Source organism: Pelobates fuscus, chromosome 9 (assembly GCF_036172605.1).
Source record: "Pelobates fuscus isolate aPelFus1 chromosome 9, aPelFus1.pri, whole genome shotgun sequence".
Classification (NCBI taxonomy): domain Eukaryota; kingdom Metazoa; phylum Chordata; class Amphibia; order Anura; family Pelobatidae; genus Pelobates; species Pelobates fuscus.
Window position 1 is genome coordinate 60,433,451 of NC_086325.1, and position 13,689 is coordinate 60,447,139.

The window sequence follows — 13,689 nt, forward strand, 5'->3', positions numbered from 1 at the left end:
CTATGCAGAAGTCTTTCACGTATGACTTGAAGCCATGCTTCCAAGCCTTCTAACTACTAAAGTAAATTCATATCATGCCACAAAAGAGAGGGGGACAACTGTAGGCACTATAAAAGCTTTAATTAGGGGAAGCTTTCTTTTAATACGTGGGCTAACACCTTGTTCATCCAAGAAGACATTTTGAAGTAAATAATTTTTTCCCCATTTTGTAGCAAAACATGGAACTTCAAATTGGATTTTTCACCTGCTGAACAGAGGCATGTAAATAGCTGAAATGAATGGCATTGAGTCTTTACTTTCAGTCTATATTAGTATATACCTATGTAGTTATGTAGGTGTAACAAATGTACTTTCCTTTCTTAAAGCATTCACAGCATATACAGCCATATGCCACCCTTTATGCATTTATCTTCCAATTTTTTTCTCTTGATAGTTTATATTGACACTGTTTTATTTTTTCCTCGGCTTGCTTGACAGTCCCAGATCTCTCTTTTGATATGTAAATATATTTAAGGCAACTCTAGCAATCTATTGTAAATGTTCTACCTAGCAGTCATTATGGTATCAAGGGACAGATCACTCGCCTAACAGAGGGGGCTTTGAGTAGCATAGGGTGAAACAGATTTCCCAGGGAATAACATGGCTTAAAGAATCACTAGACTCTCTCAAGATCAGAGACCCACTAAAAAATGTCTCATATACTTGAAATAAAGTAAAATAATATACAACTATATTGATACTCTAAAAAAATGTGATACAAACATAATCCACCTGTGTGAACATTTAATACACATTTTAATCAGTCAGAACTTGTGTGCAACAATATTTCATGGATGTATTGTATCCTTTCCTACTTAATGTATCTAGATACAGGACACTTTTAAAGGAACGCTCCAAGCACCATAAGAACTGCAGTCTACTGTGGGTTTATGGTACCAATGTTCTATAATAGGATTTTAAATCATTTTATCATGGTTGTCATATTTTACTTGATTAAACTTTTGACATTTCGTCATCTAAAACTAGACTAAAACTAAAACAATTCAGATGACTAAACTACGACTAAATCTAAACTGTCTGTTTAGACTATGACTAAAACTAAATTGATATTTGCAGCCAAAATTTACACTGCCCAGAGGGGCTAGGGAAAGAGCAAAGAGATAGACAGAGGCTTTAAGTAAACCCATTAAATTTTAGTTGTGTCTACTAAAATCTGTTGGAGATTTAGTTGAATATAATCTAATATAGATTTAGTCGACTAAAACTAATCTAAAACTAAAACAATTCAAATGACCAAAATACGACTAAAACTAAAATTACTTTTTAGTTAAATGACTATGACTAAAGCTAAATTGAAATTTTCCACCAAAATTAACAATAAAATTAATTGTATGCAGTCTTCTCTAGTAGCCATTTCCAGTAGGGTGTCTCTGTAGATCAACGCACCGGGGATGTAGAACCATGTTCATTGCTGAGAGAACTCAGCAAATAATCTCAGCCATTGAGTGAAGTCCTGCATAGTTGTATTTTCCCTAGCACCATCCCAGGGTAAGATGGTAAATCATTTTAGCATGGTTTGACACCTACCTTAGTCTCACTGGGTCTCTGCATTGTATGTAGTTATTGAGCTCAGTCCTGCAAGGTCATATTTTCCCTAGCACCATCCTAGGGTAAGACTGTAAGCATATTAGCATGGTTTGACAACTTACCTGAGTCCTGCTGGCTTCATGCATTGCATCCAGTCTTTTCCAGTAGGAGAAGCTGGGTGTCTTTGTAGCCATAATACAGCTGATATAGGGTCGTACTCATTTTTGAGATGACTGTCGTGCATGGCCATGCTTTGTTCTATAGACAAAACCCAGCTTCTTCTGCCGTATTTAAATTGGGTAAGTTAATTCGTCAAGCAAGCAAGTAGCTCACTAGCCGCGACATGATTAAGCCTTGTGTAGGACCAAGGATCAGGTTTTTTTTTTTTTGTTTTGTTTATTTAAATAAGAGGCATTTTGGTTTGTCCGAATCATATTTTCTGAAAGTATCACATGGTTAAAATTCAGACAAACTGAAACACCACGTAAAAAAAAAGTGTTCATCCTAACCAAAACAACTTTTTTTCGGACAAATTGATTCAGATGGACCAAATTTGTTTGCAGTGCGTAGGTCTAAGAGTGCTTCTGGATTTGTGATGTCAAAGGACAAATTTCATAAAATCCTTGGCTGTCCAGTATCCATTCAGTTTGTGCAGAAGGGACATGCTCATCGCTCTTTTAGTATACTAAAAATTTCCATTGTATGTATTCTATCATCTTATTCAGCAGTTGCATTTGCCCCCGTGTGATGAGTGGAATCTGCAAGGGGCTCAGCTACATATCTTACAAGCCTGATAGATAGAGGTGTATAGGATAAAAAAAATTCATAGACCAGAATAAGAGTGCTGTAGTTTTAGTAATCTTGGAAGTGAGTATTTTATTAATTGAATTGTTCAATTTTTATATATAGTTTTTGAAGCATAATATAATGTATTATTTAACTGGAATTTACTTTCTGTATATTGCATCACTTTAATTACCCCTAAACAAAGTTATAATTTTCTTTTGTAGGTCATTACATTTTCACTCAGAAACACATAAGTGGGCCCCAATTACCAATCTATTTAAATTTAACACAAACACCACTAATAGTGACTATATGTATTTGGAAAATGAGTCGAACGTTTGTTACATACAGTTCTACATTGGCAAGTTAAAACATTAAAAGTAAGCAAATCAACACATAATATCAACTTAAAACAACACTCCAATGTTAAAAAACAATATTCAATTTTAACATTTGCAATGTCCATTAACCATTTAGATGTCAGCCCCCTCTCCAAAAAAAATGAGTAAATAAATATTACTTTTTTTTTTCTCCAGCTGTGATTTTTCTGTCACCGCTGTTCTGCTCCACCCCTACACGACTGTGAGTGAAAACAATATGCCCATCATGTTCAGACAAGGTGGGCACATGTGCAGCCATTAAGGCAAATTTGCAATCAAATATTCACCTAACAGAATGCTTCTCATAAAGAAGCATTACACAAATGCTTCCCTGCAGAAGCTCTCACATACACTTAAATAAGTGTTTAAGAGGCGTGAATCAGGAAGCCCTCCTGACTGTCAGCTCTACTTCCAGGGGGTGTTCCTAAATTAATTCATAAAAGTGCAAATTTCTTTTGAAATTGTCACTTTTATTATATGGGGAAAACCTGTACATACAGTTAATTGAAGTGCAATAGGAGTCTGGAGTGTCCTTTTAATCATTTTGCAAATTAACTTATAGAGCATTCTGAAAGCTCTTGATGGAACTTCAAATCACATTTTAAATGTAAGAAGCTGAAAATAAAATTAGTTTATATATCTATTATCGGAAAGCCTCATGACCAAAAATGAATAAGCATATTTTTAGCTGATCTTAAGTATAATAATCATAAAAAAAGCTTACCTCATTTTACACAGACTCTTACAAAAATGTATCCTTAGAATTAATGTGTCTTTTAAAATCAGTAAAAATTGTCTGCAGATTTGTAGGACCGGGGATACTGTACTTCAAAGCTAAGGGACTTAGCAGTGTATATTAATAGTGTCAAACATTAGTCACCTTTCTATAAAAAGTGCAGTGCTTCAGGCCTGATATAAAACATAGGTGGGTTTAGGAATTTTTTGCGTCAGACGCATCCTAAGGAGAAGATACATTCAAGCTACCTTTAATCACTTAAAGATCAACTACGTCAATGTCACAAACAATCTGGCCCCTAAAGACCTGATGTCACATTGGATTATCATTATTTGGCAGTCAGTTACGTAGCTTCTACTGTTGTTAAGCATCTCACTTTGAAATGGGATGCTTACAATGGCACAGTCTGTCATTGATCTTTAAAGGGGTTAAAAGTGAACAAGAATGGATAGGATGTAACATTATTTTAACTGATTTACAATAGCAGATCCAGTTGATACATGTCAGAGAGAAACGCATATATTTTCACTCATGGAGGAATGCTATAGATATCATAACTGCAGATGGAGGCTCATATTGCTTAACTCTTTATTTAATGTCCACCAATAGCAGCAAAGAATAGAAATACAAAAATAGAACATACACAGTGATCCTAGCCAATCCCCATCCAAGTCCCACAATAAGTGTAAGCTTTGCCCTTGCTCCCTCTACCTTTGGTTCACTCTTCTTCTGCCCTTCTTTTTACCTCTTGGCCTGCTTTCTGCCTTCCTGTGTCTGTACGTGTCTTTTCCCGCTTTCACACATTTTATGAGGACCTCGGACAGTTTTTTGTGCTTTTGCGACTGTTTGACCTTTTATTGTTGTCCACTGGCTGCGGAGCTTTTTTTATCTACCACACTCACTTTGTGTACAGATTTGGATCTATCAGGGGGTGCATCTAAGAAGGTTGTGTCCAAATCCAGGCACGTATCTCCTCCTGCTTTCAGAAACATTATGGCTGGCAATCCTCGAGTCGTCCATGAAGGCATTTCTCACTGACGCAAAAGAGCTTTTCCATGCCAGGCAGAATGGGCATAAAACTCATAAATCAGTTCTAGTGAGAAGGCTGGTATTGAGTCAGGATATTTTAACCTTTAGGCAACAACTACATAGAAAGTAAACGATATGCCCCACAGACAAACAGAATAAAATGCAGAATATATTTTACCAATGGAGTCCTAGAATATGTACAGTGAGCTGAGAATCCAGTCATCCTCCTGATGCTGCTGGGTGAAGCGATGGCATTTATATTGCTCCCAAAGCATGCTGTTTATAGGAGATGCAAAAACATACAGGTCCCACATCAGTCCAGGAAATAAAATAGGTGCATAGCAATTAAAAGAACTCTGGTGAGTTATGGTTTTAAAAACCTAAGCACCCACTTCTTCTACCTATTGTCACTGTCACATTAGTGGTGGTATTAGGATATCAGTGAAGAAATAGAAAGGACACTCAATTTTTCTTCCATTGATCCACTGAGGGAATACACTGTGTGGGTGGTCTAATAGACCTCCAATGCACAAAAAAAGGAGCCAGAGGCTCTGTTCATTCCAGTAAATACACAGTTTGAAGCCATGTAATTAATTGTAAAACCAATTATCAGAAATCAGAAGTATGCCAGGGTATGCTAACCTGACCTTCTCTAACTAATGAATGTCCAGTCTCCGATGAACTAATCAAAAGTTAACTCTGCTGCTCCCTATACTCCAATATATACATATGTTGGTGTTACAAGGTTTTCTATCACAATCATTCAAAGTGAGTAGTAAAATTGTAAATTTCCTGTGATATTTAGTCCGCTTTAAGTCATTTATTGACTCCATTCCAAGTTCTGACAACACTATAAAATGCACTTCAAAGGACTTAACCTTCAATTAGAAGCTGGCAACATCTATTTTTATGTATTTTGTACTTGCATTCATCTTTGTATGGATAATGTCTCGGCGGTGTGTTCCATCAACCATATGGGTAGTACCCAATTGGCGGTTCTGTCTCGTCTTGCTATGAATAATATGTGACATGTTTCCTAGAATGGGATTTGGTGGTATAGGCGGAATACTTTACTGACCTACACAATTTTCACACATTCTAGAGTTTAAGCTATCTCTTCGATAGTAGTGATTGGAGGTTGAATGTAAGGATATTCTCCACTATCTCATCTCTTTGGTGCCCATTTGCTATCAACTTGTTTGCGTTGAGGTTCAAAGCCCAGCTTCTGTGCTTCTTCAGTTGATCAGTTGGGTTTGATTAATCATTGAATGGGGGGTAGAAACAACATGTTCTCCCCCATTAATTTATCAATATGCTTATCCCACCGCTTACAGAACATTGCTATTAAGCCTCTCTCTGTTGAACCATTTAGCTGATAAACCCCTTCTTGTGGAACATCAAATATGGATAGGAGAGTGACTTGTGATGTGAGGGTTGAAGTGGGGCCCTATTGTTGGGTTCCTCCTGGTTATTCTGGTACTGGAGATCCTTATACATTGATGTGTTTATTTTACTGTTTGCCATTTTGCTGCATGTACAGACACATAATGGTAGCACAAATAATTTTACAGGTAGATTCTTACCAGGTCTTCACCTGCTCATATCTGTCTGTTTGTTGTCTGTTGTTATGGTGAAAGAGTTGTGTAATATTCTTGCTATAATAAAATGTAATCACTGTGCGCATGCCCTTTTTTTTGACTTGGAATAATATTTTGCAGTCTGATAGTGACTGTAATAAAAGGTAGCTCCTAGAAAAAAAATGTTTGTATGTGAACTAATGTTTTAAAACTTTATTTGCAGTGTTTTATATAGATTTTTTTTCCTGAAAAGCCTCTGTGCATATTTTATACATTTATGGCATGTTCTCTGCACGAATTATGCTCCCTATAATATATTAAAGAGCTCAATACAATAATAGCCCTTCTTTAATTTACTTAATAAAACACAGTGATTGAAAAGCTGGAACTTAGTATAATCATTGTAGAAACCAATACACAATATGGAAGAAAAAATGCTAATTTTAGTACGCAATTGCCTCTGCATCCCCCACTAAATGCAAAGTATTTGGAAGAGTACATATAATAGATATGCTGTAACCTCCCTAATAATGATCACAATAAAAAGCCATAATCCACTGTCATTTTATTATGCAGCAACACAGTGCTCTTACCAAATAAAGCACTTAACCAAACAGCAGCAGTAATTATATAGCTAAATAAAGCAAAGTCTTTGGCATTTGCAGTAAAATAAAATCACGTCTGTAAGAGTGCAATCATTTTATTCACTGCTTGCTAGAAATGTAGAATGTATATTAAACCGGCAGCATATGCAGTAGGCTTATTATATTTTTAGACTTGAAATATATTTGATAGTTGTTTGCATTAAGAAATGTAGCAATCTAACATCACCTACAGAGTTTTTACTGCATGCTATCTTTCCCCTAGTCATCATGTAAGTGCTTACTGTGTTTATGCCCACCCACCTTATTTTATTTTACCTTGTATCGTATATGTATGTGTTTGCACAATTCTTTTCAAAGTGTTCTCTTATTTATCCTGCCTCTCAGTTTTCAGATATTGTGTCTTAAACATAGGAAGGTCATCGATAACTGATTGATGCATGAGTGAGCACGATAGTTACACTAGGAATAACTGTAGGCACACTTGGTAACATGAGAAAAGAAAGTGCTACTGTACTGTTTTTGTCTGCTGTTTTCCCTATTGTATCCTGTGTTCTCAAAAATATCAAACATCTGGTTTGAAGTCAAGTACTTGGAACACTGTTATGTTGGAATGATATCTGCAATTTCAAAATATTCACAAATAAAAGACCAGCTAGCGTGGCTTTACAAGTACTTCAGATAAATGACATTACATTCATAACAATTGTAACCTATTGAGAATTTGTACACTCTTCTGCAAGATTATGAGTTGAAACATGTATCAACATTGTGCAAGAACAATAATACTCTCAAAATCTGAGGACTGTAGAAGTTCATTCAGTTCAAGTGGATTCAGGATGCTGGACAAGACAGGTCATTTGTTTGAGTGGTTCATTACCTTGTATCTTCAACAGATAGTTCTTGAACGTGATTGATATCCCTAAGTTTTCTCTTAGAAACCATGTTTTCCATTTTAAAATGGTAAAATAATGTTATACAATGTAAACACTAAATGATTAATTATCATGAAATAAGACTAGTGGTATCAAACATATTGATTACTATTAGTGATGTACCGAACTGTCCGCCGGCGAACAGTTCCCGGCGAACTTAGCGTGTTCGCGTTCGCCGCGGCGGGCGGACACATGCGCAGTTCGATCCGCCCCCTATTCGTCATCATTGGGCAAACTTTGACCCTGTGCCTCTCGGTCAGCAGACACATTCCAGCCAATCAGCAGCACTCCCTCCCTTCCACACCCTCCAACCTCCCTCCCAGCATCCATTTTCGATTCATTCGGAAGATGCATGCTTAGTGAGAGGAGGGAAAGTTTAGCTGCTGCTGATTAGATAGGGAAATTGATAGCTAGGCTAGGGTATTCAGTGTCCACTACAATCCTGAAGGACTCATCTGATCTCTGCTGTAAGGACAGCACCCCAAAAAGCCCTTTTTAGGGCTATAACATCAGGCTGCTTTTTTTTTTTTTTCCTGTGTAATGTAATTGCAGGTGCCTGCCTGAGAGCTTCTGTGTGAGGTTCACATTGGATACTGTGCCTATTTGCCCAGTGCCACCACTCATATCTGTTTTAACAATTGGTTAAGCTTTAGATTTAAAATAAATAATTTTTTTTCACTGTAATAGAAGAGCAGTTGCCTGCCTGCCAGCTTCTGTGTGAGGTTCACATTGGATACTGTGCCCACTAGCCTAGTGCCACCACTCATATCTGTTTTAACAATTGGTTAAGCTTTAGATTTAAAATAAATAATTTTTTGTCACTGTAATCGAAGAGCAGTTGCCTGCCTGCCAGCTTCTGTGTCAGGTTGGATGCCTTGCCCATTTGCACAGTCAGTGCCACCACTCATATCTGTTTTAACAATAGCTTAAGCTTTAGATTTTAAAGAAATCATTTTTTTTCACTGTAATAGAAGATCAGTTAGTTGTCTGCAAGCGTCTGGGTGTCAGGCCTACTTCAGCGTGTGCTCTGCAGACCTGTGCCAGCGTGCTTTGACAGTTGCCAATCATATCTGGTGTTTCTTTAGCGTGCTTTTACAAAGAAAAAAGGTTTCCAGTGTAAGCTAATAGCAGACAGTCAGTGTCCTTCAAGCGGCTCTGTCAGGCCTTCCTTCAGCGTGTGCCCTGCACAACCCTGCCAGCGTGCTTTGACAGTTGCCACTCATATTTTGTGTCTCTATAGCGTGCTTTTACAACCAAAATTTTGTTTCCACTGTAATAGAAGAGCAGTTGCCTGCCTGCCTGCCAGCTTCTGTGTGAGGTTCACATTGGATACTGTGCCCACTAGCCCAGTGCCACCACTCATATCTGTTTTAACAATTGGTTAAGCTTTAGATTTAAAATAAATATTTTTTATCCACTGTAATAGAAGAGCAGTTAGTTGTCTGCAAGCGTCTGTGTTTCAGGCCTACTTCAGCGTGTGCTCTGCAGACCTGTGCCAGCGTGCTTTGACAGTTGCCACTCATATCTTGTGTCTCTATAGCGTGCTTTTACAACCAAAATTTTGTTTCCACTGTAATAGAAGAGCAGTTGCCTGCCTGCCAGCTTCTGTGTGAGGTTCACATTGGATACTGTGCCCACTAGCCCAGTGCCACCACTCATATCTGTTTTAGCAATTGGTTAAGCTTTACATTTAAAATAAATATTTTTTTTTCACTGTAATAGAAGAGCAGTTGCCTGCCTGCCAGCTTCTGTGTGAGGTTGGATGCCTTGCCCATTTGCACAGTCAGTGCCACCACTCATATGTGTTTTAACAATTGGTGAAGCTTTAGATTTAAAATAAATAAAAAAATTTCACTGTAATAGAAGAGCAGTTGCCTGCCTGCCAGCTTCTGTGTGAGGTTCACATTGGATACTGTGCCCACTAGCCCAGTGCCACCACTCATATCTGTTTTAACAATTGGTTAAGCTTTAGATTTAAAATAAATAAAAATTTTTCACTGTAATAGAAGAGCAGTTGCCTGCCTGCCAGCTTCTGTGTCAGGTTGGATGCCTTGCCCATTTGCACAGTCAGTGCCACCACTCATATCTGTTTTAACAATAGCTTAAGCTTTAGATTTTAAAGAAATCATTTTTTTTCACTGTAATAGAAGATCAGTTAGTTGTCTGCAATCGTCTGGGTGTCAGGCCTACTTCAGCGTGTGCTCTGCAGACCTGTGCCAGCGTGCTTTGACAGTTGCCAATCATATCTGGTGTTTCTTTAGCGTGCTTTTACAAAGAAAAAAGGTTTCCAGTGTAAGCTAATAGCAGACAGTCAGTGTCCTTCAAGCGGCTCTGTCAGGCCCAGTGGCGGCTCTAGACTTTGTGAGGCCTTAGGCGAAACTCAAACTTGAGGCCCCCACTAACACCTAAAGTTAAAAATAGGGGTTGCATTGTGTGTATAAGGTGCTGTTGTTGTATTTAAGGACGAGCTTGCAGCGCTGGATACAGAGAGCTAGTCTCTGTATTCATCGTTCAGAGGCTTGCAGTGTAGCGGCAGGTGGTGGTAGGGGGGCTGTGACAAGGTAGTGAGATGGTAGGAGGACAGTAGGAGGGCAGAGGGTGGCTGGGGCAGAGGGTGGTAGGGTTCCCCTGGGGCAGGGGGGTTATGACAAAGCACGGGGTGGTAGGACGGCAGTGACAGGGTACGGGGTGGTAGGGTGGCTGTGACAGGGGGTTGCAGGAGGGCAGTGACAGGGTACGGGGTGGTAGGGAGCAGAAGGTGGTAGGGTGGCTGTGACAGGGCAGGGGATGGTAGGGGGCATAGGATGGTAGGAGGGCAGAGGGTGGTAGGAGTACAGTGACAGGGTAGTGGGGTGGTAGGAGGGCAGAGGGTGGCTGGGGCAGAGGGTGGTAGGAGGACAGTGACAGGGTAGTGGGGAGGTAGGAGGGCAGATGGTGGCTTGGGCAGGGGGTGGTAGGAGGGCAGTGACAGGGTACAGGTAGTAGGGAGCAGAGGTTGGTATGGTGGCTGTGACAGGGCAGGGGATGGTAGGGGGCATAGGATAGTAGGACGGCAGAGGGTGGTAGGGTGGCTGGGGCAGGGGGTGGTAAGAGGGCAGAGGGTTGCTGGGCCAGGGGTTGGTAGGAGGACAGAGGGTGGCTGGGATGGTAGGGGGGGCTATGACAGGGCAGGGGGTGCTAGGAGGACAGTGACAGGGTAGTAGGAGGGCAGAGGGTGGCTGGGGCAGTGGTGGTAGGGTGGCTGGGGCAGTGGTGGTGGGGTGGCTGGGGCAGTGGGTGGCTGGGGCAGTGGGGGGCTGGGGTGGCTGGGGCAGAGGGTGGCTGGGGTGGCTGGGGCAGAGGGTGGCTGGGGCAGAGGGTGGTGGGGGGGCTGGGGTGGTAAGAGGACAGAGGGTGGCTGGGGCGGTAGGTGGGACTATGACAGGGCAGGGGGTGGTAGGAGGACAGTGACAGGGTAGTGGTGGGGTGGCTGAGGGTGGCTGGGGCAGAGGGTGGTGGGGTGGCTGGGGCAGAGGGTGGTGGGGTGGCTGGGGCAGAGGGTGGTGGGGTGGCTGGGGCAGAGGGTGGCGGAGTGGCTGGGGCAGTGGTGGTGGGGTGGCTGGGGCAGAGGGTGGCTGGGGCAGAGGGTGGCTGGGACAGTGGTGGTGGGGTGGCAGTGGTGGTGGGCTGGCTGGGGCAGAGGGTGGCTGGGGCAGTGGTGATGGGGTGGCTGGGTCATTGGTGGTGGGGTGGCTAGGGCAGAGGGTGGCTGGGGCAGAGGGTGGCTGGGGCAGTGGTGGTGTGGTGGCTGGGGCAGTGGGTGGCTGGGGCAGTGGTGGTGGGGTGGCAGTGGTGGTGGGCTTGCTGGGGCAATGGTGGTGGGGTGGCTGGGGCAGTGGTGGTGGGGTGGCTGGGGCAATGGTGGTGGGGTGGCTGGGGTGGTGGTGTGGTGGCTGGGACAGAGGGTGGTAGGAGGGCAGGGTGGGGAGCGGAGGCATACCTTAGGATCCCTGGTGGTCCAGTGGGCGGCCAGGCTGTTTCCCTGGTGGTCCGGTGGGCTCCCTTTACGGTCTTCAGCTCCGCCGGGTGCAGAGCTGCAGACCACGTGGTAAGTTTAGTCTCGCGATCTCAGCCAGTCAGAGCGTTGCCGTGGTAACCCGCGGCAACGCTCTGATTGGCTGAGATCGCGAGAGCCACTCAGTCTGCAGCTCTGCGCTCGGCGGAGCTGCAGACAGGCTGGCTCTCCCGGGCAGGCATAGGAGGGGCCTCGCACCCGGCGGCATTAAGGGCAAGCCGCCGGGCACCCTCCTGTGTCGGGTCCTCGGTCTCTGACCGAGGACCCGACCTGTCACACTGCCCTAAGGTGATTTAGGCGGCCGCGAGGCCCCCATAAGCGCGAGGCCTTAGGCGGCCGCCTAAATCGCCTAATTAGAGAGCCGCCTCTGGTCAGGCCTTCCTTCAGCGTGTGCCCTGCACAACCCTGCCAGCGTGCTTTGACAGTTGCCACTCATATCTTGTGTCTCTATAGCGTGCTTTTACAACCAAAATTTTGTTTCCACTGTAATAGAAGAGCAGTTGCCTGCCTGCCAGCTTCTGTGTGAGGTTGGATGCCTTGCCCATTTGCACAGTCAGTGCCACCACTCATATCTGTTTTAACAATTGGTTAAGCTTTAGATTTAAAATAAATACTTTTTTTTCACTGTAATAGAAGAGCAGTTGCCTGCCTGCCAGCTTCTGTGTGAGGTTCACATTGGATACTGTGCCCACTAGCCCAGTGCCACCACTCATATCTGTTTTAACAATTGGTTAAGCTTTAGATTTAAAATAAATAATTTTTTTTCACTGTAATAGAAGAGCAGTTGCCTGCCTGCCAGCTTCTGTGTCAGGTTGGATGCCTTGCCCACTTGCACAGTCAGTGCCACCACTCATATCTGTTTTAACAATAGCTTAAGCTTTAGATTTTAAAGAAATCATTTTTTTTCCACTGTAATAGAAGATCAGTTAGTTGTCTGCAAGCGTCTGGGTGTCAGGCCTACTTCAGCGTGTGCTCTGCAGACCTGTGCCAGCGTGCTTTGACAGTTGCCAATCATATCTGGTGTTTCTTTAGCGTGCTTTTACAAAGAAAAAAGGTTTCCAGTGTAAGCTAATAGCAGACAGTCAGTGTCCTTCAAGCGGCTCTGTCAGGCCTTCCTTCAGCGTGTGCCCTGCACAACCCTGCCAGCGTGCTTTGACAGTTGCCACTCATATCTTGTGTCTCTATAGCGTGCTTTTACAACCAAAATTTTGTTTCCACTGTAATAGAAGAGCAGTTGCCTGCCTGCCAGCTTCTGTGTGAGGTTCACATTGGATACTGTGCCCACTAGCCCAGTGCCACCACTCATATCTGTTTTAACAATTGGTTAAGCTTTAGATTTAAAATAAATATTTTTTTTCCCACTGTAATAGAAGAGCAGTTAGTTGTCTGCAAGCGTCTGTGTTTCAGGCCTACTTCAGCGTGTGCTCTGCAGACCTGTGCCAGCGTGCTTTGACAGTTGCCACTCATATCTTGTGTCTCTATAGCGTGCTTTTACAACCAAATTTTTTTTTCCACTGTAATAGAAGAGCAGTTGCCTGCCTGCCAGCTTCTGTGTGAGGTTCACATTGGATACTGTGCCCACTAGCCCAGTGCCACCACTCATATCTGTTTTAACAATTGGTTAAGCTTTAGATTTAAAATAAATAATTTTTTTTCACTGTAATAGAAGAGCAGTTGCCTGCCTGCCAGCTTCTGTGTCAGGTTGGATGCCTTGCCCACTTGCACAGTCAGTGCCACCACTCATATCTGTTTTAACAATAGCTTAAGCTTTAGATTTTAAAGAAATCATTTTTTTTCCACTGTAATAGAAGATCAGTTAGTTGTCTGCAAGCGTCTGGGTGTCAGGCCTACTTCAGCGTGTGCTCTGCAGACCTGTGCCAGCGTGCTTTGACAGTTGCCAATCATATCTGGTGTTTCTTTAGCGTGCTTTTACAAAGAAAAAAGGTTTCCAGTGTAAGCTAATAGCAGACAGTCAGTGTCCTTCAAGCGGCTCTGTCAGGCCT